The sequence below is a fragment of the Streptopelia decaocto genome (assembly GCF_964273445.1).
Source record: "Streptopelia decaocto genome assembly, chromosome: 1".
NCBI lineage: Eukaryota > Metazoa > Chordata > Aves > Columbiformes > Columbidae > Streptopelia > Streptopelia decaocto.
The window spans coordinates 72,228,810-72,248,403 of NC_138663.1; the positions used below are offsets into that span (position 1 = coordinate 72,228,810).

A 19,594-nucleotide genomic window follows, 5' to 3' on the forward strand; every position below is an offset into this window, starting at 1 on the left:
CTGAGAACTTGTGACAGTCAGGTGTTACGTGATCTATCTATCAGCTATTATCTATCCACTTTTACACACTGATCATCAGGAGACACTGCGGACACTTCCTTGTCCTCTAGCTATCTTAGAGTTGCTGACTTGCTTTTCCTCTTCTAGAAAATACATCTGCTATTCTCCTCAACAAGTCTCGGTCACATTCTGCTTTTCCTCCTTCTCAGAACGGTTGGAACATAACAAGGAAGGTTTATGTCCAGCGGGCATTTATGTAGATGACACCTAGTCCCTTTCGACTTAAGCATGTCTGTCAAATACCCTGGCAGTACCTGGAAGAGAAACAGGCTATAAATGAAGATTATACAACTCAACTCAGCCTCACTAAAAATGAGGCAGGTTGGTTGTAGAAACTGAAAAGGTAATTGTGACAATGACTGCAGCCGCCCCTGTGGGTTTTTTGAGCGTACGTTGCCAGGGTGCCAAGCACATGTGTACATGTCACACTATTTTTTTCCCCCCCCATTTTGGGTAAATTTCTCTTGATACAAGAGAATTTGTTGCAGTTACATGTGGGATTCTTGCTTGAAATAATCACTGCCATACAGCTCCCATTCACACAGGATAAAACAGAAATTACGGCCAACATTACGGACAGAATCAGCCTGGATGGTATCCCCCAGTCGCCTTAATTTGTGGGAGAAATTCAAAGCTGATCAACAATGTAGCTGATTTCCATGGAAACAGGATTTCAACTCATGAATCAAAGTCGCATGAGGGCCAAAAATGCCAAACAGATTATAAAAATGTTTTTCCACATTGGGATATCAAAACAAAAGGCAAAGAGTAAGCAGAATAGGAATACAAAATTCACAAGGGACTCATTTCTCATCATCCACCCTATCTTTGTTTTGTATAGTGCGTATCTACCTTGCCTCTACACACCTACATTCTTTGAAGATTTCATTAAATGCCCTAAATATAAACACATTTTCATGGTTTTAATATCTTTAAAAACTTAAAAGTTGAAAGCACCTACATGTGGAGAAGACACATAAATGTTACGTTTAGTTCAGCGCCTCACCACAGGCCACCTCAAGATCTGGACTTAAACTTTGCTGGTTTAGGGGAATGGGTAAATATGTTTTAACTGTGTTTCCCAGTAGAACCATTATCAATAGCATTCCCTGCTTCAGAATTATCACTTCTCCTGAATACCCACAAAAAAAAAATTATTATTGCTCTGGAACACACTTGGAGTATATGATTTCTCTAAGCCAACAGGGCTCACTGTTACACTTTCGTTTCAGTAGTAACTGATGCTCTTGCAATAAAAACCTGCAGTCATATTTAACATTGGCAGTGACAAAGCTGTGTAAGAATTAGGTTATTTTATCATTTTCAGTATTTCAGTGAAGCAGGTTTTACAGTTCTCTTTCAGTCTACATCATTTCTCATAATCTACAGAATAAAACCAAATCTGCAATTATCGAGTTCAGCTCCGAGGACACAGAACAGCACGTAGTATTCCGCATTACACCAAAACTGCTTAATTTGTTAACATCTTACTGTCTAGGAAGAGCTTTTTCAGATCAAATAACTTGGAGAAATTTTACAATCGCTATAAATATTGTGGAGAGTTAAGCACACGACACAGCTCAGATTTTAAATATACGAAAATACAAGTTTAGCAACTTTGTTTTTCAGCTCTTAAAATCACGAATAGATTTGCTTCCAAACTGAAGAGTAGCCATTAAAAAAAATTAATTCAATCGCTTTAACTGAAATTACTGGGAGTCCTTCCATTCCACTCAATGAAAATTTGATCTGGCTCATAGCTGGTGGTTTGTTCATTTGTTTCTTCTTGCAAATACCTTTAATATCCGGCCAGGTCTTTAAGATGGTTGAATATCTTGCCATTGACTTTCCAGGTTTATGCTCAGTTTTTGTTTTTGAATAAACCACATGTATGGCAAATATATAACGAAACCTTGCAGAATACTTCAGAACTGTGTATTTATTCTGCTATGGTTTATTTATCCTTTTTACATATTCCTGGGTTTAAGAAACCTTTAAAGCACTACTCAAAATAAAATTGCAATGTTACGTGAAACTTTTTAACTCAAGGCACCAGGGTTTCCTATAGACAGTTTCTAATGAAAGTCAGGGTTTGTTTTGTTTTGTTTTTCACACTACTTTCACTGATGCAATTACGTTTAATCACTGTTAACAGGCAAGACTTTCAGAAGCTAGATGAAGTATACTGTATTAGCTTAACAACCAGATCTTCCTCAGACTTTTAAAAACTTCCAGTGATTCTTTCGTAGACTGAAGAGGTTTAACTGTGTCTGCTCATGTCAGAAGGCAACTCCAATTCCCACAAGTCAAGAAAGAGAACAAGCAAAAGCTACGTTACCTTTCTACGTTAGCCAGAAGCACATATTCTCAGAAAGGAAACTGGAGAGAAAATGTTAGCTGCTGTACCAAAAATATACAGGCATAAAATAAAATAATTCAGGAAATTTGAGACCCAAGTCTCTTCAAAGTTTTATGAAAAAAGAAAGCCCATGGATCTAGAGCTAAACTGCATGAATCCATCACTTGACTCCATACCCCAAAGAAAATGTGACGCATAGTATATTAAGTTAATAAAAAACAAACAAATGTACAGCTAATAAGTCTGAAAACTCAAACCTTAAGTTCCTCATTATAAAAGCCACAAGTGACTTTCTAAGCAGGACTACCCAAACCACTGTGCTGCGTCCCTTGGGACAATCAGTTTTCCTTCTCATCTTCTTTACCGCTTTTGTACTGATGTATAAAAGTTTAGTTGTCTGGGGCCCAACCATTTCCAGGCAGCTTTGAGCAGTCACCAGTCTAGTGATGAGACGTTCCTACGTGATGAAAGGACAAGGTTAACTCACAATTTCTGAGTAACTGTTAGTGTTTCCTGTACCACATGGTGAATAACAACATGAGAGGCCCCTATTCTTCTAAAATATAATTGGCTTTTCTTTAGAGAACGGTGGACAGAAACACACAAAAAAATGGGGGTAACATTCAGGTCATGCTCAGTTAACTTCCTGGTGCCTCTTTCAAACATTATCTTCCTAATTCTCTTCTCTGAACTGCAGGCGGGCCACTACAACTCTCCTTTTGACAGCTGCTGTTGTGCTTTTCACGCAAACCTTTGGTGACTAACTAGAGGTTACTAACCCACAGACACCTAAAGGCTGGCCTTCACCACCAGCCCACTTGGACCAGTTGGATTTCATATTCCTTCACACACGTTGCACTCCAGAACAGCCCTTTGTTTCCCGTTCTGATGAAATAGACATTGCTCTCCGCCTGCCAAAGCCCCGTCTCGCTGCCTTTTGGTTTCCTTCTGCCTCCTCTACCTCTGGTGGAGGACGGGAGAGCCCATGTGGCATCCGCCAGATGCACGCTGCACCATCCTGCTGCTCACTCCTGTATTATGCTCCTGCAACTCTGCTTCTACCAGCTCCTAAATGCTACTTTGCTTTCATACGTTGCCCAGAGCCTTCATTCCACTGCCATTCCCATGACCTGGCCACACATATCCTGCCCTCTTCTTCCCATTGCTGCTGGCCGGCTCCACATTCCCACTGCGGCGAGCAGAGCGCATGGATGGACGTTAAAATCAGTAGCTGAAAACATACGTGGCGACCACCTTCTGCAGTGGACATGTGCTATGAGATATTGAATTTGCTCAAGCCTTGCTGTAAATTTCCTGACACACCCTGGAAATTTCTCAGTAACTCTAAGTATGGCTGCTTTCTCACAAAAGAAGCTGCATGCAGCACTGAGACCTCAGTAACAATGATTTCCACGTTCCTTCCAGTGTGTGTTCAGAAGAGCGCACCGGTAGCCACACGCTGCCGCAGCAGCATCCTTCATAAGCCCGTCTCTGCCCCGTTTCCTGGATTCATGTCAAGTGTAGCTTATGTACTGCAAGTGCGGCCATCATCTTGCTCCTTTCCACGGACAGTTCAGCTGCTTTCATTCTTTGATTCATTCCTTTAGGGTTAGATGTCTTTTTCTCAGCAATTCCTGCTATAAACTAAAATCACATGTCCCACAAATGATCCTGTGTCTAATTAGGAGATCTTTTATGTCTCTGAAGTACATGTGCATGCCAGAATTCTCAGCAATGCGATGCAAGCATCTATCCTCTTCCCTGCTTCTTGCTTTTGGGATTTAGAGAGAAGTATCCCTCTGATACCTTGTGTATATATTCCTCAAATATTTTCCTCAGCTGTTCCAGAGTTTCTGTGTTCATTCCTGGCACTATTATTTCATCTTTCATTTTGTGCTGTGAAGATGTAAAAAAGTTGCACCTACATTTTGACATTTTTATTGCCTTTGTCAGACTCGTATATAGACACAATTCATTCTTCCACATATGCATGAAATCTTCTTGTCCTGGAAGTTTTACATTCCTAGTGGTCTAGTTCCTTGCAGGGGATTCATCTGCCCATTTCTAGGTGCTGTTAATCAGATTTTTTCTTCTCTCTGTGGATGTCTCTCAACCCCCCTGATGCTGTGTTTCCATGCACAGTATACTAGGTAAATAACACAAGGGCTCCACATTTTTTCAGCCACCTTTAATACAGGTATTTGGAGAGCTTTACTACAAGTAACGTGGATATTTCAGTCAGGTGCAATGAGAACAAAATATCCAGTTTTTCAAACTGGCAAAACTAGGCTCTTCTTTCTAACTTCAAGTTGGGTTGCCACAGCCACAGGGACAGGAGGTTGTTCTGATAAGCCTGGCAGATACCTCCAAATATTCTGAAGTATTCTTCCTCGCCTCACTCCTCCCCAAGCAAAATATTATGTTTCTTTTCCTAGACTTCTAATGACTACATTTAAGAAAACTACAACATTTCTAATGGAGAGTTTCTTAAGAAGCAGCAGTGGTGTCAGTCAGTCCCAACTGCAGATAAACATTCTTGCTTGAAAATTTCTGGAAGCATCGCTTAAATCTAACAAATCACCCAGAAGAACGATTTTTCTCTTCTGCAGCACAGCTCCTCGACTCCGTAGCAGACACAACCTGTCTCCCCATTAATTCGTGCCTCTAAGAGCTTCTCAGCTCCATAAGCTGAAGGGAAATTATGTTTTAATCAAGCACATAAGCTCTGCGAAGTAGTCAGAGGCTCTGCTCTGGGAAGATGCTAAAACCCGCAGGAACAGAGCTCCCCTGCAGTCCTTTCTGCTGGGCTGAATCGCTTCACAGGTGCGGAGCGTCTCGCTGCCTCGGGTTGAGAAGCTCCGCAGAGTCCCCACCACAGGTGCTCCTGCCCGAGGCACAGCATCAAAGTCCTCTCCGACCATCCGCCCCTGATCTCCCAGGTGGAGGTGGCCATTAACACTCACATGACAGCCAGCACTTCAAAATGGGTCACACACAGTCACCCCCCAGGAGGGACGGGGACTGTAAAACAGACACAGCACCCTCGGGTCAGGTACAGGAGCCAAACGACGCTACACTTCAAAGAAGGAAAAACGTTGTTGAGTGTACTTTAGGAGAGTAAGTGAAAATACTGCAAACAAAGGCAATGAGAAGCAAAATAGTATTGTGAGGTTACTACATGCTTAATTCAATTTAGCCAATAGAGAAATATCATCAAGCCGCACCACCACACAACGCCTCACATCCAACTGCTCTTCTCTCAGGAGAGAAAGGTGCTGGAATTCAGTCCTCCGGTGCCTCTCTTGGAAGTGTGACAGCAAATTTTAAGGGCTAAAATAAGGCACTGGTGCAGGCCTTTCTTTTTGCAAATGCGATTTTAAGGCTCAGTGCAATGGTTGCTAAAAATAAGGTAACAGAAGGGTTCCGGTCTCGCGCTATAATGAACTGCAGGCTCAATTGTTTGAAGAAGTAAAATTGCATTGATGAGAGCGGATCAAAGACAAACGAAAAATCACATATTTCCTCTTGAGGGTACAAATTTTAGGAGGGTCATGCTTGAAAAATCAAGCAGCCCTCACTGTGGTTTAAAGGCAGAGAGGTCTTCTAGTCAGATTTATTATCAAAACAACAACTAAAAAAGAAAGAAGAGGGAACATGAAAATGAAATGCCAGTGTCAGAAAACGCTCAAAGAAAACCAAATGCAGCAGTTCCTTTTACCAAGTGGAATGTGTGACCAGTCTTGCTTTGTTTTAAAAATTAGCTGCAACACAGACGACAGAATGGCATTAGTAACCGCTACAACTGTCTACCATCCCCAGGCAGTAAACCTCCTGCAAAACTTCAGAGACATCACCATTTTTAATTCCTTGCCAACATATACACTTGTCGTGATTGTTGGGATGCCAACCATTTCATGACAGAATCCAAACAGCAAGAATTTTTACTCCAGGGAATACTCAGAGCAACTTACATCAGTCCCAGTGCCTCATTCCGGAGTCTGAGAATAATATATCACACAGCTGTTACAATTAAATCTAATATGCACTTAAAATTATTTATTCTTCCATGCTTTTATTTATAAATAATTATTTATTGTGTCCAGCTTACTAAATCCCAATTTTGTGGGCACACTATTTCATTGTCTAATAATACTCTAGAGAACTGAAATTAAAGAAAAAAAGAGTGAAAGGCCAGACAATTGCTTGAACCCAGGTTGTGCAAAACCAGTTTTATAGATGTACATTCTGATTATGTCAACCATCTTAGTGGCCCTAGACTCACTTGTGATTTGTGGAGCTCTTCCACAGAGAGCTGAGTGGTCAAACGGCATTGATTAATTTCATTTCTAGCTGCTAAACCATATCTAAAATTGGGAAAAGGCCACATTGCACTTTCTTTATACTGTTATCCTAAAATCAGTATTTGTAGTCAGAGCAGTAGTACAGCAGGAGCCCATGAATTTAAAACAGTTTGTTGGCCCGTGACCACAGCAGTTCTACATTTACATAAGAAATAACATGCCCTTAAATTTACTTTTGACCAACAGTGTGGACTCTGGAGCCTTCATATAGCAGAAACAGTTCTCTCCAATTTAAAAAACAAAAACAAAAACCAAACACAAAACAAAAAAACCCACAACAACCTAATTAAAAAAAAACAAACACACACAACAAAATATAATAACCGTATTCTGTATATCACGTTTCGATTCTATCAAAGAATATGAGATAGAAGGGCCCCAATACCTTCAACATACCACCTTCTGCTATTCTGCCATCAGTCTCAAGAACTGCTACGGCCCCCTGATAGGCAGCACACATGGAGCTGTGCAAAGTCTTCAAGAGCATGAGACAGGAGAGATAATCACCTCAAAATCCATAGAGGTTTACCCACCATCTAAACCTGGTTTCTTAGAAGCACACCTCAAGCATCCCTCCTCTCAGGCCACGTGAAAATAAAGATTCTTCTTCATTCAAGGTCCAATGGAAAGGAAAAATTAAAGACTAGCCTCTGAGCAGTTATTATGGCCCAGATTGTCAGAAGCAAGTGTCAGTGCTGAGCACCGACCGGTACATGAGGGCAAAGCTGGGGTTCCTAATCACACGTTTCCGTGGCTGCACTACAGGCCATGTGGGTGCTACATCCACGCTGCCCAGCCAGGGGGGCTGAGAGAGCTATTTTAGACCTCTAGGAAGCGCTGAAAATCAACAGTGAGTTTTAAATCAGCTTTTATAACTCACCTGATCTGTTCTGCAGCAGCAATACCAATGCTGGGATTCGGTTTCATACCTGTGACTTGTTCGATGGAAAAGAAAACTCGTCGTGTCACCCAGCCATGTCACTGACCGTGCCTCCAAACTACTGTGAGCAAGGGTGAAGGAAACACTGGGAGCCGTAAGAATCATTAGATGAGAGACTGCACTGTTAAGGAAAGCTGTGCAGTCCATTCAAGTGGATGTGCCCAGTTTAGCACTAGTACAATGCTACACCTCAAGTCAGAGTAGAAGTCACTGTGAGATACAATCCAGCATACCCCACTGCGTGGCAAATACCTAACAGAGGCATTCCTCACCACAGACCTAAGTCCAGAATTACTGTATTGAAAAGTGTGGCTACTTCTTAAGGGAGAAGACAGCAGGCACCTCTAAGATCCATTTATTGATTCTCTGAAATGCATTTAATTCACTAAAAAAAGGCATGCTTCTCAAACCCGTTTCTCTGAAAGTATCAAAACCACACAGAAGCCCAAAGACTAAGTAACATAATGTCAGATACAATAAAAAGACAGAATTGTATGAACAGATTTGTCTGTCGCTGATGAACAGCAATGTCATACTAACATTTCAAATTAAATACTGGCATTTTTTTCCACATCCTCCTTTTACCACAGTTTTGACCACTCTCTGTAAAGAAATAAATACACTAACACATACACATTAAAAACTATGACATTAATTAATTATGATACCTGACAGAAAGGGAAAACTGACTTCCAGGTTTTAATTAGCTTTTTTAGCAGAGATAATTTAAAAAATAATTTTTAAAAAATTGCAACAGGAGTCAATCTGCTATCCTGCTATTTCAAGACCTGTTCCAAAAGGAACAAGCTGAAATACCAATGTGTTTAATTCAGAAATAATATAGATGTCCATTGTGAAAGAGCTTTAGGTGCCAAAACAGAAAAATGACTCTATGCTTTGGATTTATACAGTTCTGCTTGCACTAGCTGGTTGAGAATGTTTTGCCACCAATTGCACGGACAGGTACAAAACATTATTAGCAATCACCCAAGTAATTTGATCTCCAGTGTGGCATCTGTCAGGAATAGCCACACATTGCTAATCCTCTTCTGAACTTTAGAGATGAGGCTGCTGGTGTAACTAAAAATACAGAGCTTCAACACCAAGACTCTTCAAAATTCAGCACTGGATAATGTATCTGGAGTATATGATGACCATTTTATTTCCTTCAATGTCAACATTTTTAATAAAACCCATGGATAAGGTTGAATTTTGATTTTCTGCTTGCATATGTTTAACAGTTTTTAATAACTAGGCTATTCTTATTTCTGACAGCGAAACGAAGAAACTTCTTTTTATTAGAAAGAATAATTCCTGATGCGTTTTCCAAAGCAAGAACGTAGACATTTATGCATGTGACACACGCATCCTGAATTCTCTTGTTACAAGCAGCACACCTCTTCCCAGTGAATTTAACAGGCACTGGTTCCAGTCCCAAGCAATATGGGATTGTGGGTCATCTCCTGCGACTTCAACCTGCTAGACACAGGGCATCCAGGAGCAGGCACTGACCATACCTCATGAAGAGGACATAGGCACTTATAGAAACAACCCTTCCATCCAGAACAGGTTTTTAAAGTAGGTGGGAAAAAATAATCTATCTCATATCATCACTGTGGGAAACCTACACATCACCTACAGAGAAATAATGCTTCTAACGCTTTAAACATAGGAATCATCAACTCATTTGATGTCTGTCTCAGATTTTGCTTTAGCTGGGTTTGTAGCTTCCAATGATGAGAAGTCACATGTGCTAATCATTGTTTGTTTAAAAATTCAGTTTCACTGATCACCAATATAAGCAAGTTATTGGAAGTATTCAGGTAATATTATAAGACCATGAAATCATTTGGTGACCTGTTTGGCAAATTGTAAAAATATAGTACTTATGGAAAATAGGGAATATGACTCAGACCAAGTAAAAGAAAGATTGGCTTACCCAAAATACTCCAAAGTAACATTACTGTCTTTCTACCTTTATCCTGGTTACCCAGGGAATTTAATTACCTTTTTACACTATTCCTTGCAAGTTTCTTTTGCTCCTTAAATCTTCCAAATAAAATTCCTTTCTTCGTTAGCTAGAGCTGAGCCACTTTTTCTTACAGGACCTCTCGCACAGGAATTATGTACAAAGAGCTACACGCTGAAGACCACTACCATATTTACTTAAGTCTGCAGACATTTTTTAGTACCTATCAGAAAACGGTTTCAATTATAAGGAGCGTACATTCATCTCACAGTCACTTTTCAGCTGGAGATTCAACCAGCCAACTGAGTGTACAAACAAAGATTTATATTAGAGGATTTAACAGAAACGGGTTGCAGTTAAAGCATAAAGTCCTTAAAATTTAGAAAACCAAATGGTATGACAGCCGCCTTCTCAGAAAATGCTGTTTTGACTGAAATTGCCCCACCACAGCAAGGCTGAACAATATTGCTCAGCACTGAAAGTTCATCCCAAATATTTTAAGCATGGTAGTATTCTAAGGAACTGATAACAATGCAAATACAAGGCAAGCAGCTTCTCATACAGGTAACTTTCCCTTTTTTATGACTATGATTTTAGCTGGAAGGAGAAAGTCAATACCTTTCCAATGAATTAACTAACTTGAGAATATGTCTTAGTCTTTATGTTACATACTATTTCTATTCCAGAACAATCCCTCTCTGAAAAAAAATAGGATTATCAGTCATTTCCTGTGGACTGGAAAGAAATCCAGACTTGAAAGGCTTGCAAGAGCAATTTAATATTGGAGCAACTGCACCATCCACTTCCTGTATTCATTTGTTACCAGCTGAGTTAAGATCTCTTGTGTACAATGGAATCTGCTTTTCACAGGTGGGTCTAAAGCTTTTGGTAGGAAAAATCCAAATTATTCAATTTCTTGTGGAATTACAAAGAAAACTGCAGCTGATTTAAAAAACAAATAAACAAGCAAACAAAGCCAAACAAAAACCAACCCAAAACCAAACCTCCTTCTTCACCTGAACACACGTAAATTAACTTCCAAGAAATAACAAGCATGGGGTCAGCCTTTTGCTCCTGTTGGTTTGAAGATTTGAGATGACCACGTTCACTGGGCGAGAAACTGAGAAATCAGAATAAGCGAACTTTGAATCTGTGTTCGCATCTGTCTTCAAAATGCCTCATTTCCTACTATGAAACAGGTGAGACAAGGCCAGATTTACTGATTCCTCTTTCTATTTATATCTGGAGCAATGCAGCATCAGCTGAAAAGTCAACTGCACATATCCAGTACATGGGAGGCACAGGAGAACAGTTTTCCCTCCTCTGAGAGTATCCAGAGCATGCATATTTGGAGGAAGGTTTATCAGGCATTAAAAGACTTCTAAGGTATGTTTCAAAAATTCCTCCTACGAATACTTAAATGAGAACTAACACAATGAGAAAACAGTAAGAAGAGTATTGAATGTTAGCTCAAGACACAAAAGTTAGTTTTTCCAAAATATACTATATTATTACTGTGAAACAACACAGTAATAAAAAGAGAGGCTAGTATTTATTGTATACATTGAAGATGTTCTGACTACAACATTTATTTTAGTTACCTATTCATGACAATATATTTGGACATTACCTAATCTTATTGTTAGCTGGGTTTCTTGCTCAAAAAACGAATTTTAACCCGCAGAGACTTTAACCTTAACAAGGCTTCATATATTAGAGCTCTTGGAATAGACCACTTCCTTAAAAGTACATCAGGATCAAGTTTTAGGAGATTCTAATTTAGTCTCTGATCTTGCAATTTATTCTGAGGTCTAGTCCTACAGAGACTATTACTAGCCTTATGTACATCAGAGGTAGCAATAACAACTATTTTATTAATAAGAACAATGACCTCTTAAGCAGACTGATTTTTTTATAAGAAGATTCTTATGGTGCAATATTTATGGTTTAAATTCAGTGCAAAACATGTGGACACCCACATCTCAGCTTTCTAACACCACTGGCACATCATTCAAGACATAAGCCAAAACAAAAATCAGCAAACTGGTAACATTTCATCAATGAAAGTCATTGCTCTATATTAATTATTTTAAGGCCTTGAAACTCATAACCCTCCAGTACCTTTCAGTAGATATGCACGGTCCCTAGTTTTTGCAGAGATAAAGGGGCTTCATAGCCAACAAATATATGTTATTTTGGACCAATCTCTGGGAGGAATCAAATCACAGACTCAAGGGGCCCTTGGAGAAAGTCTGTTGCTGGCAAGTCTTTTTTTTTCTTACACACCAGTGACCCCCACGACTGACATTTCATCTCTCTCATCTGTCTCAGAACTGACATAAAAGATGCACAACCCCTTAAGTTAAAAGGTCCGTCACATATATGGCTTTGTCCTCAGACACGGTAAATCCAAAACACTTCACACACATGTATGCATGAACACAGATGTTTCCTATGGAAAACAAAGTAATATCATCCTATGCCTGCAAGGATTCCTGTTCAGCTTTATCACGTTCTTGATTTAATCCGTAGTTAGATCATGCAGGCTACAGATCAGTGCAATGGATTCATCAGCAAAGGGTAATTTACATTTCTAGAAATAAGACACTGATGTAATGGTTATATAAGTCTTTGCACATTTTCATTAATATCTCCGGTGGTCTGGGGTGTGCACTGAATGTGGTACCAGTGTATAGCTATCATTTGTATCTACAGTATTTGGAATAGTAACAAAAAAGAGTATGCATGCTTTTCCTTGATTGCAGATATACAGAAGATAGGAGGACAGGGGATAACCAGATTTAAACCAGAAAAAATTAAAAAATTCCACATGCTGTTGATTCTCTCACACTTAATACTGACTGCTATGTTTTCTACCACAAATTTTCTCTTTGATGTTAACAAGAAAGATGAGATGCAAAGGGTGCAAGAATGCTTATGCCCATTACCGTCTTAATTATAAACTTGTCTGACTACAAACAAATGAAAAATAAATTGTTTGTGTGCCCTGGCCAAATTCCTAAGGCTATAAAGTAAGCATTCCATTAATTTTCATAAGCAGCATTTTAAATTGCCATGAATGTAAACACCTGCAATATTAGGAACTGTATCTAATACACATTTAGACAACAAGGTCTTTGGCATGAATTTTAGTTATACATACAACCTGAAGCAGGAGAAAAAGATTCATGTCTATGAGAAAGTACTGGTATCCCTTGCAAGATGCTCTATATATGAAATACTATGACTGCAGTCACAGAGAAGGTATCCTAATGACACTTCAACTAACTGCACTAAATTGGTATAGCAATAAGGAAATAAACTGGAAGGATTTAATTCACCAAATGTAAGATAATGGATACCACTACTGAACGCAAAACAAAACCACTAAGAACAAGGCAACAACGTTAACTGTATACAGTGCAAATATTTCAGCTACTTCTCAGGAGCTAAGCAATCCAAATATATATTGTGCTGCTTAGTGATTCATACTTTCAATACTTATACTAAAACTCATTTTTCAAAGTTAAATATTTCTGTACTTTGGCATGGATTATGAAAAAAAAAAACACCCCAAAAATATAATACGTTTCATTTTTGAATAGCAAACAACTTGTTTGCTATTTAATCTTGGTAATAAACTTGGGCTCACTGTTGTTACTGTTTTCGTTATTTTAACAAATATTGCATTGAAATTTTCTTACATGAAATTGCTCCTGTAGACATTTTAGCACAGAGCTCAGTCCACAAACAGTATCTTCTTCTCAGCCCTACAATTATACCTTCACAGTTCATATCAGCTCCTACTTTACAGCTAAATTGTTTGGATTTTTAAAAAACCTTACCCCAAGTTTCAGAAGAATCTTCCAGGAGTCCTGCAGCCGATGTGACAGAAAACTTCAGCTACTTTCATCCTGCATTTTGCGTGATGGTTCAGATGAAAAAGTGCTTTTTCAGTGTAAAATTGTAATTTTTCTGCTGTAAATTTTGCACTCACCACAGGGAGACGACATCCAGGCTGGTACACTGAAAAAATAATTAAGAAAAAAAAGAGGAAATCTTTCACCATGCAGAAACATGTAAATATGTAACAAGTGAAGAAGCAAATGTCTGCAAGGTTTGGGGTTTTTTCTGCTTTTGTAACTCTTGAGCGGGATCACCAATATCAGCCGTACAAGAAAGGATGCCTCAACACTGCATTTAGATCTCCAACATATAAAGAGGTACAGACAGAAGTGCAAGTCTACAAATCAAAGTTTTACAGAAATATCAGTTTTTAAAAATCAGGTCCTACACCAGAGTGTAGGCGGGGAAGAACAAAACATTTTCAGTGCATGCATTTTAACTTTGCAAGGGCAGTAATTCTCCAACAATTCTTTTTGTGCCCTTTTTATCAACGTGCTGCTAGATACTTCTCTCTCTTAATCCATTAGTTTAATGACTGCATTGCACAGAACGACACTCTTTGTCAAGAGACTGCACTGTACCACGAGGAAAAAAGCAACAGATCGAGCAGCGTGCACATATATTTCCAAGTGCTCTCTATACAGTGAGACAAACTGTAAAAGAAAAGAAGTTATCTGCATTGTAAAGCAGGACAGCAGTATTGTTTCGAACTGTAGGCCGCACGCATTTCAGCGGCGCGAAAAGGACAGACACCTGCTTTTTGACTTACAAGTCACGTAGTCTGTAAAATAACAGAGCAAACCTGATCTGATGAATTGTCCAGTATAGGAGTAACATTAACAGCTTCTCAAACATCTTGTGGATTATTTATTATAAAGGTTTTCTAGTAGCCATGTTACCTCACTTTGTAACTGTACAGCCTGCAAATTCACACTGGAGACTTCCTAAGGATACTGCATAGCGTTCAGGAAGCCAGAGATGGAATCAACACTGCAAGCTTAAACCTCGGATAAAAATAATCAATGGCTGAAGAAATATCACACTTTCTTTTTTTTTCTAACTAGAGAAGGGCCTCCTCCACAAAGCTCAGTCTCTTGGTAAAAATCCCTTCTGCAGTTTGCGAGAGAGGGGCCAGGCCTGGTGTGCTGTGAGGCTCATCCCCATCTGTGCTGGGTATGTGGAAACGAGCCATCGCGGATGATTCAAATCTTGCAGAGACAGGAATTCCTGCTGCCCTGCTCACACAGATGCTTTTGGACAACTCAAAGGCTCCTTGAGCGGTATCTGAGTATCCTGGCAATTTAATCTTTCGTGGTTATCGCAGTGCAAGATTTACCTTTAAAAACGCTTGTCCTGGACGGGTTAAATATCTAAATAACCGCCAACATACGTTTAATAAAATTAAATTTATTTTAATATTTAAATTACATTAAATATATGAAATATCAAATTCAACTCTACCCACGTATAATACACAAACATACAACTGTCTATAGAAACATACATGCTGTTGCACTCGGCAAGCAATTTATATAGCGTCAGGGTGATTAATTTCAATCCATACTTCTAAATGCGTGTCTTAGAGCAATAATGTATGCTTTAATTACTGCACCAAGCAGATGAGCACATAATAGCAGTTATCATTTTAGAACTTTACAGATATGGTTCACTATTTGAAAAAACCCTTCTTAGATGAACATTTGCTTCACAAAAGCAACAGACTCTTGATCTTATCAATGTTGCTTAATTTTAAAATCAAATCACAAATTTCATGATATTCAGTATAGTTCTTAAAGCCTTGGCTCCTGCAGTTATGCAATTACAAGACACTTAACAATTTTTAAGACTAAGTATATCTCTAACCCTCATGCTTTACGCTTAAAATGTGTATCTCGGCAGCTCAAAAAACACCCAGCCATGTAAAAGAATCTCTACACCATTTTAACATCTTACGGCATTTAAACTATGCCCTGATTTTCGAATCCAGGCTGATATTTTTTCTAAATTAATACCTGAGATTAGTAATGCCACAACATTAACCCAGGAACGAGAAGGATGGCTCACGTGGGGCCACCAAGCCTGTCCTGGCTACAACTATCACATGGACTTGCACGTGATAGCCCCAGCCACATCCAGATAGCCCTCCCGCGTCATTCATCAGCTTGCTGACGTTACTGTAATGTAGATTAAGAAGGAGAACCCCCAAGATGGTCGGGGGGGGGGGGGCTGGAGCATTAGCCCAGTGAGAAGAGGCCAAGGGAACTGAGTTTGTTCAGCCTGGAGAAGAGAAGGTTTTGGTGGTGGTGGCCTTTCCGTTCCTGAGGGAAGGTTATTGAGAAGTCAGAGCCAGGTTGTTCTAAGTGGGGTGTGGTGGGAGAACAAGAGACAACAGACGTAAGTTGAAATACGAGAGGTTGAGGATGGAAATAAGGAAAGACTCTCCTGCCTTGAGATCAGCCAAGCAATGGAAGAGGCTGCCCAGTATCCATGCTTGGAGGCTTTCATGACCCAAGTGGATGAAGCTCTGAGCAATGTGGCCTAATCTCACAGTTGACCCTGCTTTGAGCAGGAGGTTGGACTAGATACCTCCTGAGGTCACTTCTAACCTGAAGGACGATCCTACGATAACTCTGTGTTGCTGATCATTGCTGCCTCACTGCCATGTTTTCTGGAGCTAGTCTCTTCTCTCAAGATTTTATTTGCTGTCCTCACTCCTAAGAGCCCTTACTCTTACACCCTTCAGGCCCAAAAAGAGTGTCTTATCTGACACCAGTGTTTTCTTTAAGAGCCAATGATTCTTTCAGACAGTTGAATCCCAAAGTTATTTTAGCAAATATTCAGAAATCCATGAGTTGATTCTGGACTGCAGTTGTTACTACATAATGAGTAACCCTTCCACAGTATCAACATGAAAAACAGAGAAGGACCAAAATACCTGTAAAACTTTTTCCTGATCATGAAGAAAATCCAACTTAGTTCAGGACACTTTTCCCTTATCTTTTCAAAAAATACAACCCCATACCTGACCTTGACATAACTTTTCTCATGGGGTCAAATCAGCTGCTAAAACTGCTGCTATAAATGTATTTCCACTATTTTTTTCCTGCATATGTTCTACATTTTCAGCTCCCAAAGCATACCGCTGAGATCAAGAACAGCCCTGAGCAAGCAGGCAGCTTCCACACATAGCAGAAAATCAAAGCACATGCACAGCAAGACCCATGAAACAGATCCCCACATATGTACCTGTTTTTATGACTACCATAACACCGAGCATAAACACATAAATATGACAACATGCAAAGTAACTGGGAAGCCACAGTGTTGAGCTACCTAGAACTTCAACTATCTGACATCTGAAAAGGCTCGTTTGGCTCTTTAATGAGGTCCTGGGTGCATTTTGGTGCACAGAGTTCATTATCCAAGTCTAAAAATAGTGTAGAGTGAACTCACTGGAAGAAAATTTAGTAGGAGTAGTAAGAAACACACAGTTATAACAGGCCACCCCGCAGTACTTCTAAACACAGCACAAACCTGCTATGCTTTTATTAGAAGACCATCTTCCTAAAGCAACCGATTTTCATCAGTTCCTGGAGTGCTTTTTCTGTCTTGTTTTTTGTTTGTTTTTGTTGAGCCGTGCCCTAACTTCCTTCTGCTAACATATATAATTTTCCCTAAGAAATGATCAAGCGGACAAATCAGGTTCCTACTTGGGGCACCAAGATATTACTGAGCTCCATAAGCTATTCAGGAGTTCCAAACTATGGCAAGCAAGTCCCCCAAGGCTCGCTTAGAAAAAGAGAAATATAAAAACACAGGCCTCAGCTTGCCAGAGTGTCTGTCTCTTACATTCATAGAAACCTGCCTCAGAAGGGGGGAAAAAATCAAAAAAATCTTTATTATGTATGAGGTACAACCATCTGCGGTGGGCTCTGAGAGCCAACTTAAAAGAAGTAGGGGGGGGGGGGGAGCATTCCCAGCTGCATCCACAGTCAGCAAAAAAAGACTCAGGGGCTGCTTATGAGTTGGAAGGAGACTGCACATTAAGATGAAGGATGTACAAGACTTGCCATTGCAAAGGATGGGAATAAAGTGTTGGTTTATATGTAGTGTGCGTAGGGGTTCTATGGAAAAGATCAACAACAAAGGAAACGTGGTGAGGAGAAAAGATCGGCCCATAAAAAAGGTTTTCTAGAAGAGCCCTCTCCCTGTCACTGTGGTGGAAGGTGCACACAGAAAGTGAGAAGGGAAGATAATGCTATTAGTCTTGTAATGTGGGCCACTGAATTCCTTATGACAAGGGAATGGTAATGACGGTAAACTGGTAGCAAAAAAAAATGTGGGGAGGCTTTCTTTTCTACTCTGTCTTTTAAAGAATTAAACACATCTTTCCATATTAGTCTTAAAAATTTTTGCAATTCTCTTGACACCTCTTTTCACTACTGACACTGCACATATCCATATTATCTATCTACCATTATGCATGCCATACGGCTCGATAATGTTTCATTTCTGAAAATGAAAAAATAACCTTTTTTTTTAACTTTAACCACTGAAACTTGAGTTACATTTAACTCTCCCACGAAAAAAAAAACCAACATGAGAACATTTTCTAACTTCTACCAGCTTGTTATGCATTTATGTGTTTGCAGTTCAATAAACAGGAGATAGTTACATTAGCTATAAATGAACTGTGACTAGGTAAATATGAGTAAACCTTTCGAAGTGACTGTTGCTGGTTCTGTCAGGAAGCAAATCTATTCACATCTCTGTTCAAGTCAAAATCATGACAAGTGTTTGTGCTGTCATGTAAAATTTGCTGGCTTTTAAAGCTCTGCAAATTAAACCCTGGTTTCACTGACATACCTGCCTAAAACTCTGCTCAACTCTCTGCGGCCAGGATTTCACCTGGAATTTGAGCCTGTATACGGGCTGATCCTGGAAATACTTACCCAGGATGGAAAGGGCATTGACATTTGAGCTCTGGCGAATCTCGCTGTCACACAGCTAAGTCACTTTTCCCAGCAGTCTGCTCCACCTGGCCGCTGGAGATTAGTGCTCCCCACGCTGAATCAGCACACGCGGCCCCACGGCAACGCTCCAGCAGCTCAGCAGAAAGCGATGCGTTTCGAAGGGCTTGAGCTGAACCTGTGGGTTTTGCAACAAAGCAGCTGAGGTGCGGGCACACGTTCCCTTCTGCGGATTCTGCTGAGGAAGCACTAATCCCTAGTAAAAGGGTGGAGCAGGGAGTTTGGGGCAGCAGCAACTTAAACCACTTCAAGGAGTTTGCCAGAGCTTGTCTGTCAGCGCTTGAGCTTTACTCCTGCAAAGAATCCTATCGACTTCAAAGGGACTGTGTGCACCAGTGCAATTAGTGACATCCACGCTTGCAGAGAAGGCTGAAGCCTAATTAAAATATGTATTTTTTTAAATGTGCATAGTGACATGACTCTTGCTTTGCTAAAGTACTATAAATACTGTTGAGAATAGGGCGAGATCATTGTGCTTAACTTTGCTTATTTATTTAAAATAGGGTCAATTTTGCATATCCCAATATCCATAGAAAACTTACCAACTACAGTTCTGTAAATCTATGCTAATCTGTATACAGTAGCATAAATTAAGATGAGCCCTTGCTGTAAAAATGCCTTTTTATCCATGTATCTAGGAATATGCTTATGCCTAAAAGCAGGGAATTTTAAGTTGTTTCCCAGACTGTTCCTGTATCCAACTGCAACCTGTTTATTTTGACCTCAGTTCTAAGAAACTGTTGATGCCACGGTAGAAATATGCTGTGTGTTCCAACAGGCAACAAACAGTCCTAATGACAGAATACTCCATCTGTGCTGCCAGAGCATACAGCCTCAGTCTATAGCTCGTATATGCTCGAGCTGAGCACGAATCCTCAAAAAGCGGAGAGAGCAGGAACGCAACCTGCACTGCAGCTCATATAGCAAGGTATGTTCTGACATGGCAAAACTACCCAAAATGGGCCTTTG

General features: G+C 39.9%; 1 long non-coding RNA gene across 3 annotated transcripts in view; it reads right to left on the reverse strand.

Annotated features, from left to right (window-relative positions):
• Nucleotides 1–19,594, reverse strand: part of LOC309446003 — a 101,764-nt gene that overhangs the window by 66,873 nt on the left and 15,297 nt on the right. For all 3 annotated transcript variants that reach the window (XR_014185395.1, XR_014185396.1, XR_014185397.1), the window contains exon 3: nucleotides 13,535–13,715. This is a non-coding gene — a long non-coding RNA (uncharacterized lncRNA). The remainder of the gene's footprint in view (nucleotides 1–13,534; nucleotides 13,716–19,594) is intronic.